Here is a 14,038-nt window from a genome sequence, read left to right on the forward strand (position 1 = left end):
AAGGAGACTCGCTAACATTGCCCCTTTTTGAAACGTTAACCTCCAACTTCCCACCAGGCCCCTGAGCTCTTCTCAATTCATTTCTACACCCACAAGGTATCCCCATTCCTGTTTTCATGTTCCTTCCTTCAAGCATTTCAGTATATATTTCCTGTTTAAAATTAATGGCCAGAATCTAAAAGCCTGCATGCACAATTTCCTGATTAAGCTGAAAATAGGCTGGACCAAGTTTTCCAAATTGTCCGGCCTTAAATAAACATAAGTTTTCACAAAGAAACATGACCTCGTAAAATGTGCAAAGATTTGACATTTATATAGTTTTTGTAATGCTTAAACCTCAAAAATAGTTCAGAAGAGATTTATTGATTGAATTTCAAATGTGACGCAGAACCATCTGCTCTCCACAATTAATTTCTTTGCTTTCCTTACTTCAATCAAGAAACCATGATCACATGCTGCTGTTCACTGTTGACCAGTGAATTTAAGTGAATGTGCAATGTTTGGAGATAAGGCTTTGCCATTTCAAGCTTTGAAAGTCTGAAGAAAACTCTGAAATCCTGACAGGATTTACTCCTCTCACTTCTTATGAGCTCACTGATGCACATATTGTATGTTAGAAAATTAGATCAAGGCTTCAGCCTTGAAGTAAAATCTTTAATGGAAGTCTTTCAGTGTTAAGTGTTGACATAAATGTGACAAAATTTTGATAACAAGTGAAGACTGCAGACAGGATGTGCGTGCATGCACAATATTAGAGTATATATTTGAAGATTTGTTGAAAAGGGTACTGTCAACATTACGTGACCTATTTAATAGCCAGAAGGTTAGCAATGAAACGTAATATTCCAAAAAGGGAAATTAAAATATTCCAAATAAAAAATACTAGTGTAAAAAGGAAATGGAATTGTGTGGCATGTTAAATATAAAACCAAGAGATTATTAAAAAGTATATAATCCAAATGGAGAATGAAGGAATACATAAAAATTGTTGCTGTCTTTATTGTAAGCAGAATATGAAATATGCAAAGCATCTTGGAGATCTCAAAATGACAGAATTGTGCTTGCTGTATTAAGAATGGCTGGTGATTCCTCAGAATTCATAAGAAAAATTGAGCTTACTAAGTGAAAGGTTAGCTAAAAGGAATGAAGACTAACAGGAGTAAATTGAGTGAAGCCATAATGTAGGGGAGAAACTATTTTGAAGCTTGTTAAGCAAAGGTACATCACCAGCTAACTGGAAATATTCCAATTACAAAATCTGAAGCATTGCCCTGGGAGTTATAGGGCTTTTAGCCTAACATTGGCAGTTGTAAAGATATCGGTCTGTTACAAAGTAATAGGTAAACTTGTCTATCATAAAAGAGCAGTTCAAGAGCAATGCCAGTAATTTGAAATCAATGTAGATTTATGAATGGCAGCTCATGCTTAACTAATTTATTGGAATTCTTTGATGTTATAGCATAATTTGGTACTAATGACGATGTTGCGTATCTTTGACTTTCAGAAATAATTTGTTAATGAACGATACAAAACCAAATATTCTTAATAAAGAAATAAATTAGAAGCAATAATAGGAATCAATAGTTATCATGATAGTAGTTCTAATTGAACTGCAAATTTGGGATTTGTCCTAAGACCTCTGGGTTCATAATATTTGCAAGTAGCACTGATGAATGTATTAGAAGTAGGCTTTTCAATTCTAATAAGTTTTTTGGGAATTGCAGGGTGTGTAGGGTGTTATTTCTAATTAGAATCCCATATTGAGAATTGCATGATTATACTTCAAAGGATAATATAAAAAGCCAGGAAAACTATTGGGCTTTAATAGTGGATAAAACAGTAGATGTTAATGGAGCCAATAGCTGCTGAGAAACTCACAAAAGGACACATTCTCATTCCTTCACCTGATTTCAGGCAGGTTAGATGCTATCAGCCTTAGCTTAATGGAATACTGCTAGAATTTCATATCATACAGCCTACCATCGGAGACTATTAGCAAGCTTCCTGTTGCTTATCTAGTCATGTGAACTATGTGTGCAGTTCTACATATTGGGTTTCTGATCTTAGATCGCAATCAGGTGGGATATAAGGTGTGTAGCAAATTTCACAGATGGGCTCTTGCAAGTAGCTTGTCCTGCATTGGTCCTCACCTTCAACCAGCAGTCCCCTATAGCTCCACATAATTTTTAGTATGCCACAATGGCCACACTCCAGCAAACCGCTTGCACAGGCTGGCCAAACTGAGTGAGAGCACTGGTTGAGTTCCCTACTCTTGCTGATCAATTGATTTATCAATCCTGATGTGTTAAAACTGATTCTGGCCGAACAGGCGGATGAGACTAATCCAAGATCTAATGGTCTTGATGGATGGTCAGCATCATGTTGTGGTACCCAGTTGAAGAAGACACAGAATACATCCTTCTCATTCACTGCATCTTCATCTGTCTCCACCATCTAGAATCGTCCTGTCAAGATAGATCAGGATTGGAGACGGAGGCTGGCAATATACAACCCTACCTCACTTTAGTCTATTTGCATGTACCTCATGTTCACCATATTTCTACCATCTGTCATCCATCATTGTCACAGGTCCCACAGGCAAGTGACATGGCAGCAGTTGTAGGTTTAGTGAGAACTGTAGAATTTAGCTTCACTGGGAGCTGTGGACATATGGATTTATGGGGTGCTGCAGATGTATAGATTCAGTGGAAACTGTAGAAACATGGATTCATTGGAATTTATAGAGGTATGGATTCATTGGGTACTGTAAAAGAATGGATTCACTGAGAACTATAGAAGTATAGACTCACTTAGAGTTACAGAAGTATGGATTCACTGAACCTGTGCACAGGCAAGGATCCCATTGATGCAGTTGTAAGTCAATCTCAAACAACAAGGGAAAGGTGACATTCAACAATGCTTCAGCCAATAGACCTAAGAAGACTGCTTTTGTTGATAAAGAGCTATCTAGGTACAATGTCCAGATTGCAGCCATTGGAGCCAAGGAGCAGAAGGTGGAATCGTTGTGGGTAGAGATTAGGAACAGCAAAGGGAGGAAGACGCTGGTGGGTGTCGTCTATAGGCCCCCCAATAATGATCTGGAGGTGGGGCAGGCTGTTAACGCGCAAATAAGTGCGGCGTGCAGGAATGGGACGGCCGTGGTTATGGGGGATTTCAATCTGCATATTGATTGGTCGACCCATGTTGGACGCGGTGGGCTCGAGGAGGAGTTCTTGGAATGCTGCCTGGATAGTTTCCTTGAACAGTGTGTGTTGGAGCCGACGAGAGAGCGAGCTATCTTGGATCTGGTGCGATGTAATGAGGCGGGTAGAATTAGGGAACTTGCGGTGAAGGATCCTCTTGGGGAGAGTGATCATTGTATGGTGGAGTTTCTGGTGCAGTTGGAGGAGGAGAAAGTGGGTTCCCAGACACGCGTCCTTTGTTTGAACAGAGGGGAGTACGGTAGGATGAGAGAAGAATTGGCGAATGTGGACTGGGGGAGCGCGCTGGGAGGTAGGTCTGCTGAGGAGCAGTGGAGGATCTTTAAGGAGATCTTTCTTGGTGCTCAGCAGAAATTTATTCCGATGGTCAAAAAGGACCGTAGGAGGAGAGGTAATAAGCCGTGGATAACGAAGGAGGTGAAGGAAAGTGTTAAATTATAAGCGGAGGCGTTTAGAGTAGCTAAGAGTAGTGGGCGAGAAGAGGATTGGGAGAGGTTTAAATGTCAACAAAGATTGACAAAGAATTTGATAAAGGAGGGTAGGAGAAACTATGAAGCTGGGCTAGCGCTTAATATAAAAAAGGATAGCAAGAGTTTTTATAAATATATAAAAAGGAAGAGGCTGGCTAGGGTGAATGTTGGTCCCTTAGAGGATGAGAAGGGGGACTTAGTGGTAGGGGATGGGGATACGGCTGAGGTCTTGAATAACTTTTTTGTTTCTGTCTTCACGGAGGAGGACGTGAATAATTTGCCGGATGTTAGAGATGGAAAGGTGGTAGGACTAGAGGGTCTCAATGACATTACTGTCACTAGAGAGTGGTGCTCGACAGACTGGAGGGGCTGATTGTGGACAAGTCCCCAGGACCGGATGGAATGCATCCGAGGGTCCTGAAAGAAATGGCAGAGGTGATAGTGGATGCCTTGGTGGTTATTTTCCAGACGTTGCTGGATTCCGGGGAAGTGCCGGAAGATTGGAAAACGGCTAATGTTACGCCGTTGTTTAAGAAGGGTGCCAGGCAAAAGGCGGGGAATTATAGGCCTGTTAGTTTAACGTCTGTTGTAGGTAAAATGTCAGAATCCATCATCAAGGAGGAAATAGCGAGGCATCTTGAGGGGAACTGCTTGATAGAGCAGACGCAGCACGGTTTCCTTAAAGGGAAGTCGTGTCTGACAAATTTACTGGAGTTCTATGAGGATGTGTCTAGGGCGGTGGATAGAGGAGAGCCGGTGGATGTGGTCTTTCTGGATTTTCAGAAGGCGTTTGACAAGGTACCTCACAAGAGGTTATTGCAGAAGGTCGAGGGACATGGAGTTGGGGGTAGGGTGTTAGTGTGGATAGAGGACTGGTTGTCAAATAGGAGGCAGAGAGTGGGGGTCAATGGGTGCTATTCGGATTGGCGGATGGTGACTAGTGGAGTGCCCCAGGGGTCGGTGCTGGGGCCTCAGCTATTTACCATTTATATAGATGATCTGGAGGAGGGAACCGAGTGTAGGGTGTCGAAATTTGCTGATGACACCAAAATTGGTGGAAAGGCAATTTGTGCGGAGGGTGGGGAGAGTCTGCAGAAGGATCTAGATAGGCTGGGCGAATGGGCCAGGAAATGGCAAATGGAATTTAATGTTGGCAAGTGCGAGGTGGTCCACTTTGGTAGGAATAATGGTAGGAAGGATTATTACTTATGTGGAGAAAAACTGCAGCAGGCAACGGTGCAGAGGGACCTCGGGGTCCTTGTGCATGAGTCGCAAAAACCCAGCTTGCAGGTGCAGCAAGTGGTCAGGAAGGCGAATGGGATGCTGGCCTTCATAGCGAGGGGGATTGAATATAAAAGTAGGGAGGTCTTGCTGCGGCTGTATAGGGCATTGGTGAGGCCGCAGCTGGAGTACTGTGTGCAGTTTTGGGCACCGTACTTACGCAAGGATATTTTAGCCTTGGAGGGAGTGCACTGGAGGTTTACTAGGCTGATGCCGGAGTTGAGGGGGTTGAGCTATGAGGAGAGGCTGAATAAATTAGGCTTGTACTCGTTAGAGTTTAGAAGAATGAGGGGAGATCTCATTGAGACGTATAAGATGATGAATGGGATGGATAGGATAGAGGTGGAGAGACTCTTCCCGCTCAGAAAGGATAGTAGGACGAGGGGGCATAGCCTCAAGATAAAGGGGGGGGGCGGTTTAGAACAGAGTTGAGGAGAAACTTCTTCACTCAAAGGGTGGTGAATCTCTGAAATTCTCTGCCCGTTGAAGGGGTGGAGGCTGCCTCGCTAAATATTTTTAAGACGCGGGTTGATGGGTTTTTGATGAGAGAGGGGATTAAGGGTTATGGGGAGAGGGCGGGAACGTGGAACTGAGCCATGACAGATCAGCCATGATCTTATTGAATGGCGGGGCAGGCTCGAAGGGCTAGTTGGCCTACTCCTGCTCCTATTTCTTATGTTCTTATGTTCTTGTCTACCTGAGGAGAGTCAACTTAGGGGAATTGGTGCAAGTTAAACATTCTTTTACAGTAGCTATGGAAAAAAAGAACTGTGTGAAGCTGGCATAGGCTTTGTTGTCATGAACCATCTCACTTGTAAGTTGACTTGCCTTCCCAGGGTTGCTAATGATCATACGGTGTTGTTTAAATTCACTCTGCAGGACAACACACAAGCAACTTTCATTGTAGTATACATTGCTATCATAACCAACCCAAATAAATTAAAGGCTAAATTCTATGATGGCCTCCACTTGTTGATTGCTACTGTACCAAAATCAGACAGGCTAATCAATTTTGATTACTTCAGTGCAAGAGTTGATGGATATCATCAGTCATCAGAAAAAACAGATCTGATCATTGTAACAGAAATGGTCTCTTACTGAAGGTATGTGCTGAGAATGAGTTCTTAATCTCCAACACTGCTTTTGGTCTCCCTAATCACAAGATGCTTTGGATGCACCCATTCTGTTCATTGGCATCCAATCAACTGTCATGACCAGGCAGCAGGTTGTGCTTATAAAGAATGCTATATCATTTCAAAATTAAACATCATGACCGATCCCTTAGGTGCCCTAGGGCTTAAAGATCCGGGCAGTCATAAAGGAATTATGAAGGAATCTCTCTCGGAGAAACTCAAGAGTTGCCAGTGTACAATGAAAATGGGCACTCACTATATTGAGGATGATTGGGTGACCTTCAAGAATACAGTTTACTCCACTGTTCCAGATGCCTTTGGCTCTACTTCTCATTAACGTCAAGATTAGTTTGATGAAAAGAACGAAGTGATCCAGAAACTATTGTTGGAAGAAGATCACCTCTACAGACTTTACCTCAATGACAAGTCATCATTGTCCAAGCACGATGCCTACATCTGCAGGACTATCCAAAACAAGCTCAGGGAGATGCATGACCATTGGCTGAATAAGAACACAGACAAACTTCAGTCATATATAGACCACAAAGATTGCAAGAGATTCTACAATGCTCTGAAATCCATCTACAGGCTACGGTCTTCTGGTTCACCACTAATCTTCAGTGCCAATGGGGCATCAGCGCTCATAGATAAAGCCCAATTTCTAGAAACATGGACAGAAGCACGTCCGCCACATCTCAATCAGCCTTCACTTATCAGTGAAGAGGAGATCAATGGCCTGCCACAGGTTGTCATCAACTAGTATCTTTTTGATCCTTCCACATTGATGAGCACAAACTCATATCTAGTGGTAAAGCTCCAGGGCCTGATGCTAAACTCTGTCGACTCTGGTAGAGATAACATTAAGATATACATAAACTCCTAAATGCAATAAAATGTTATTTAACATCTGCCTGTGTTTGTACATCATGAATGTGCAATAGGAACCCGCTCTGAATTGAACGGAGACCTATCCGTTTCAGCAAACTTAAAGAACTTTGTTCACTAAGCTTTCATTCTAAGAGCATCAATACTTTCCCCTGGTGATCTTAATAAACATATAGACATGCTGGCTGTGCAGAGGATTTATATCAATATAATAGTTATGCATTAAAGGCCCACATGCTGCATAGCATTTTCGACAGATTTAAAGTTGTACCATAAAACCATATGAAACACGGTGTGCTCTAATGATTGCATCTGGTCCTCAAAAGCATAGCTTTTGTGAAACCCAATTAAATGCGCAGTAATTTGCTACAAATAAACGTTACACACATCTTCCCCAGGGAGTTTGTTGAAATAAATCAATAGGCGTCACGATATAGCAGCTTCTGAAACTCAGTGAAACAATTACACAGACGTTGCTGTAAAAATATTTTACGTTGCTAATGAGAGGCCAGGCAGACCTGTTAGGACTCGTATTTATTAGCCATCACTAAATCCCGAAATGGCATCAGGTAAAGCCAGTCTAGTAACATTAACTCCGTGGAGATTGATGTAATGTCTGATTCTTATAAATAACGCAGGGGGAAAATTAAGATAGTCCCCAAAAACAGCTTACAGAGATGGTGTTATCAGATTAACTGGTGCCCATTCCTCTGACAACTTCACTAAGATGATTGTAGCTTGAAATCAGTGCTGTATATGCAGTTGAGTGGTTTGCACACCTCAGCAGAACCCTCAAGTCTGGGTGAGGCTTGCACCATTTAAAATCAGCCTGCGCCTCTTAAAGGGAAGTTCTGTTTGAGCTTCAGTGCATACTCGAGTAGCCACATTGCCCAAATACATTGCACCACATTCGCTAACATACCTTCTTCTCTTTCCTGCAGGATGAGGTGACAGAAAATAGCAGGCTGGGGAACAGGTGGGATTGCATGTCCTCACCCATGGAGATTATGCTCACCGTAGAAACCCTACAGTGCAGAAGGCCCATCGCACCTGCACTGACAACAATCCTACCTATGCCCTATCCTCATAACTGCACATATTTATTCCGCTAATCCCTCTATCACTTCATCATTGGAGCAGCCATGACTGAGGCTGTGACGATTCATGAGGCTGAAATCAAGATGGATTACGTATACTCATACTTTATCCTCCAACTCAGACCCCACTTTCTCCTCAGTCACCTCCTGATGGTGAACTGAGAGCTGTTAGAGATGCTGCGTGGGCCAGTTTGGCAGGGTCTCAATGAAAAGAAGTTCATGGCTATGTTCACAATCACTGGAACATTATCCTCATCCTGCCCTGTGATTCAGGCATGCCTGCAACATAGAACCATAGAATGATTATGGCACAGAAGAAGGTCATGCAGCCCATCGAGTCTATGCCAGGTACCAGATTTAGTGAGCAACTCCTTAGTTAAGCCGAGATGAATTGGCCTGAAGGGTTTGGGTGGACATGGCCTCTGGCTGAGAATCCTTTTCCCTTTCTTCATTCCCCCTCTTCCAGCAGCTTCTCCTCCTCCTGAGCCCATTTTCCCTGTCATGCTGCAGACCAAAGAGGATAGAAACTGTTGCACACAACAGAGGGAGCAAGTGATCTGAACAGAGCCCTTGATGTTAGGAACAAGGCCTTCACTTGCCACCCTGTAGACTTCAGCAGCTTTAGGTAACAGTATAAGCAACCAAATATTTCTCTAAACTCAGCAGCAGTCATTAGAAATTAATCAGCAACTAAACTAAAATTCATTGATAATTCCTTTCAATAGCCTGAATGGAGGATCCTTCCTGTTGCTGAATTCAGTGACTGACATCGCAATATGGTCACTGTGTTTATTTCGGATGCAAATATAGGCAAAAGAGATAACCTCAAGAGTTGAGGTGAGAATGACTGTCTTTGACATCATTGTTGCATTTGGCTAAGTATAGCATCAAGGAGCCCTAACAAAACTGGGGTCAATGAGATACAGGGGGAAAACCCTTCGCTGGTTGGAATCATTCCTGGCAGGAAGAAAGGTGGTTATTGTTGTTGGAGATCAATCAACTCAATTCCAAGACATCACTGCAGAAGATCCTCAGGTAGTGTCCTTGGCCCAACCATCTTCAGCTGCTTCTTCAATCCAGGATTCTATGGTTCTATGTTGCAGGCATGCCTGAATCACAGGGCAGGCTGAGGATAATGTTCCCATGATTGTGAACATAGCCATGAACTTCTTTTCAATGGAATCCTGCCAAACTGGCCCAGGCAGCATCTCTAACAGCACCCAGTTCACCATTAGTATAAGGGAGGTGACTGAGGGGAAAGTGGGGTCTGAGTTGGAGGATAAAGCATGAGCATACATAATCCATCTTGATTTCATCATAAGATCAGAAATGGGGATGTTCATTGATAATTGCACCATTTGCAGCTCATCAGATTCTGAAGCAGTCTATGCTTAGATGCAGCAAAACATGGACAATATTCAGGTTTAGGTGACAAAGAGCAAGTAATGTTCGTGCTACACAAGTGCCAGGCAATGACCATAGGATCATAGAATTATAGAATCCCTACACTACAGAAGGAGGCCCTTTGGCCCATCGAGCCTACATCGACAACAATCTCACTCTGATCCTATCCCTGTAACCCCACATTTCTACTCTGTTAATTCCCCTGAAACCAGGGTCAATTTAGCATGGCCAATCCACCTAACCTGCACATCTTTGGGCCATGGCAGGAAACCAGAGCACCTGGAGGAAATCCACACAGACATGGGGAGACTGTGCAGACTCTGAACAGGCAGTGACCCAAGACAGGAATCGAATCCGGGTCCTTGGCGCTGTGAGGCAGCAGTGCTAACCACTGAGCCACAGTGCTGTCCCTACCATCTCTAAGATAAGAGAATCCAACCATCTCTCCTTGACATTAAATGGTATTACTATAACTGAATCACCCTCTACTATCATGCTGGTGGTTATCACGGACCGCGAGCTGAACTGAACCAGCCACATAAATCCTGTGACTACAAGTGCAGGACAGAGCCTGGGAACTATGTGGAGAGTAACTCATCTCCTTACTCCCCAAAGCCTGTTCACCATCCAGGAGGCACAATTCAGGAGCATAATGGAACATTCTCCACTTGCCTGGATGAGTGCAGCTCGAATAGCACATAAGAAACTCAATATCATCCAGGAAAAATAAGCTAACTTGATTGGCAACCCACCCATCAACTTCAACTACCAACCTAATCAACATCCACTGATACACAGTAGCAGCAGAGCTTACCATCTAAAATTTGCATCGCAGCAAACCAAGGCTTCTTTGACAGCAACTTCCAAACCCATGCCATCTACCACCTAGAATGACAAGGGCAACAGTTGCATGGGAACACCATCACATGGAGGTTCTCCTCCAAGTCACACACCCTCTTGATTTCTAAATATATCACTGGTCCTTCACCGATACCCAGTCAAAATCCTGGAACTCCTCTCCTAACAGCACTATGGGTGGACCTATTCTGTAGCGGTTCAAAAAGGCGGCTCACCACCACCTTTGCAAGGGCAATTAGGGCTGTCTAGCCTGCGATGCACATGTCCCATGAAAGAACTTTTAAAATCCCAGCACCCATGCTCAAGACCTACTTAAAATGGCATCTGCATGGCCTACACTGAAACAACTTCCATAGTGCCGAAACACGGGTGCTCCCCAAACAAATGTTGTGGCCCCAACTATTAAGATAACTTTGAAGTTGTATCAATTTATATTGATATATCAATGCAGCTGCTGGAACACTACTAACCAGGTTCGTATTTACTTCATCAAAACATAAGCGAATGTTCCCATTTATACAGGCCTCTCTGTTCTGATAGGTTTCTGAAGCAAATGCAAAAGAAAGTTTACCTCCAGTGGCATCATATTCCAGTTGTCACATTATCCAGACCAGCAGAATGGATGGAAGTTAAATGCTTCAGAGATGAAGAAGCTTGTAAAATTTATACCGCAGTGAGGATATTACAGAAACAGATCTGGTGACTCTGGTTCCTCTTGAGAACAGAGGCTTCTGGTGTAATGAAGTTTCTTAACACGTTCACAGCTGATGTCAAATGTCAGCCTTTACAAAAACAAGCAATTACTTATAATGCTTTTTCAAATAAAATCAGATTATTAAGTTTTGTATATTGAATTACAGTATATTCTGTCTACGAGATATTTTAAGGTGAGATCCAATATCCGTAAGAAGTCAAATCCAATATTCTAAGATTTTACTGTTCAGATGTTACATTTTTTTGAAAGAGGAAATAACTGGAGCCATTTAAACAACGTGGACCCTGAATGGGTTCAGTTGGAAAAAATAGGTTAGCTACTGAGAAAGTTATCTCTGTCAGATTGAGGTAAATGGATAAGCTGTTAACATATTCATATGATTCTAGCCTGTATCCATGCATGGTACATCAAAACCTTTGCTGTGCTGCAACCATGAGAGAGATTGTCTGGCAAAGTTCCACTACGAGGAGGCAGAGATGGTGTAATCAGCAGCTCTACTAGCCAACATCCAGAGACAAGAGAACATTCAGAGGCCCTCCCATCAAAACACAGATGGGCGAAACCAGTTCAATTAGATCTGGAAAGGAAGCTTGGCTTAATGAGGGAAAAGGTGTGCATCTTAAACGCAGAGCTGATCAGAACCAGTAAACTAATCAAGAAAATGTAGTTAGCTACTAAATTGTGATAGGGTGGCATGACTTATTACTTTTCCTTAGAAAGGAATTGAAATCAAATGAAACACTGTGTGTCGATTATAATCGAACATCTGCTTCTGAAAAGTCACATGCTGTCTGTAAAATAAAGTTGCTTTTCATTTCATATCTGGTATTATCTCACAGGATTGCTTGCAGTCAACTTGATAAGCAATTAGAAAAGTTATGGGCAAAAGACACTCAGTTCAGATTGCAAAAGCGTTCATAAAATTAGATACTGGGCAATTTAGATATACGTGTAAACATGAGGCTAAGTTATGACCCGAGGCATTAGACCAGGGAGAAGATATAAGACAGACTGTAAATTTGTAACATAGGATGCTGAGGACAATTTTTAAGAAAAAGGAATACATGGATATATTTTATAAAGTCACTGTACAGTCCTGTTCCACATCATATGACCAGTCACAAGTGAGGTTCTGCAAAAGTTGTTGATCTGGACAATACCCCTTGATTTACCACTTTCCAGTGGAGAATATTCCCAAATTGTTACAAACCTGAATGAGGAGGGATGACTGGCTCTTAGTCTTCATTCAATCCACCAGTAACAACAAGGTTCCCTTTCCCTTGGATACTTTTTCTGGACCCAGTAGTTCTATTTAAAAAGGAGACAACACACAAGAGCAGGAAATGATGGAAAATCTCAACTGCTCTGACAGCATCTGTGGAGACAGAATAGAGCCAATGTTTCGGGTTGGGATGAACCTTTATCAAACCTAAGACAATAGGAAATGGGATGAGATTCATACTGCGGGTGAAGGTGGAAGAGGTAGATTGACAAAGATATTATAGACAAGAAGACAAAGGGAATGTAAATGGTGGTGATCAAGGCTAAGAAGGGTGCTGATTGCGGCCATTGAGAGATCAGAATGTGTAAAAGGCAGATCAAAGTTAAGGGAAGAGTCAAAGGAAAACCTGGGACATGTAACAGATGGCCCTAGTGGAGTGAGGGGAGTGGAGATAGTGGTAGGGAAAAAGATGGAAAGCAAGATTTAAAAAAAATTGGAAAAATTAAACGATGGAAGAAATGAAAAATTGAAAACAAATAAGATAAAATGAAATAAAATAAAACAAAAAATAATTGGAAATTAGGTGAAGAGAGTTCATGCCAACAGTGTTGAGTCCGGAAGGCTGTAAAGGGACTAGTTTGCATTAGGTTTCACTGGAACCAGCCAAAGATGGACATGTGGACATGAGGATGGGATGGAGTGTTGAAATGATAAGTGATCAGAAGTTCTGGGTCCCGCTTGCGGACAGACCAGAGATGTTCTGCAAAGTGGTCACTCAGTCTGCGTTTGATGTTTCCAAGGTAGAGTAGACAGCATTGGGAGCTGCACATGCAATAGACCAGATTAAAGGAAGTGCATGTGAAACATTGCTTCACCTGAAAAGTGTTTAACCAGGTTTCCTTAAGATAGAGTTTATTAAATTTACTAACAACTAAAATGATAAGGGAAAATGGTAAAATACATGCACCTACATTCATATGGATTAGAAGTAAGAATTGAGTCCAACTATAAGTAAATATAAATAAAATGTTATGGAATGGTCCTTGACCTGTGGGGATAGATGATGAAGCGTGTGGCTGTTATTATTTGACCTCAGTATAGTTGACTTCTGCTGGTGAATAGTTGATTCTTCAGTTCTGGGCTGGGCAATGATGCTGACAGTGTGTGTGTGTGTGTGTGTGTGTGTGTGTGGCACGGTGGGGTGCAGGGCATGATGCCAGCAATGGGGGAGGTGTCTTTAACTTTAATTTGATATTGGGGTGCCCTTCACCTGTGGAGCTGAATGTAGCAGGTATCTTTCGGCACTGCCCCTTTTCAGTGACAGTGCAAATATGCCCCTCTGCAAATAAATGACAAAATGTTGGAAGATTGCAATTGGGATCACGCCACCTGAGCTGACAGGAATTGTGTCAGGTTTCTCGCCCAAGGTGACACTTTGTCATTTTATTGGGAAAACTCCGCTCTTAAGGTTAGCTGGTGTGGCAGTGAACATATTAGGAATAGTGTGCTTGGCAGATTGCTGGGGAAGGGTGCTTTCAAGTTTCCTATGCATATACTGGATAAGACTAGGTGGCATTATTAGTTTGTGATCACTTTCTGATCTTACAACGTGATCTGAATTGTTCAGATTTCCTCCCTAATATTCACAATTCCTCCCTAATATTCTCCAATTTGCTTCCTTCCTTGAAGATGCTCCTTAAAACCTATTGTTTTGATGAAGTTTTTGGGGTCACCTGCTCTAAAGATCATGCT

The sequence above is a fragment of the Carcharhinus amblyrhynchos genome, chromosome 5, assembly GCF_965287045.1.
Source record: "Carcharhinus amblyrhynchos chromosome 5, sCarAmb.v2.hapA, whole genome shotgun sequence".
Taxonomy (NCBI): domain Eukaryota; kingdom Metazoa; phylum Chordata; class Chondrichthyes; order Carcharhiniformes; family Carcharhinidae; genus Carcharhinus; species Carcharhinus amblyrhynchos.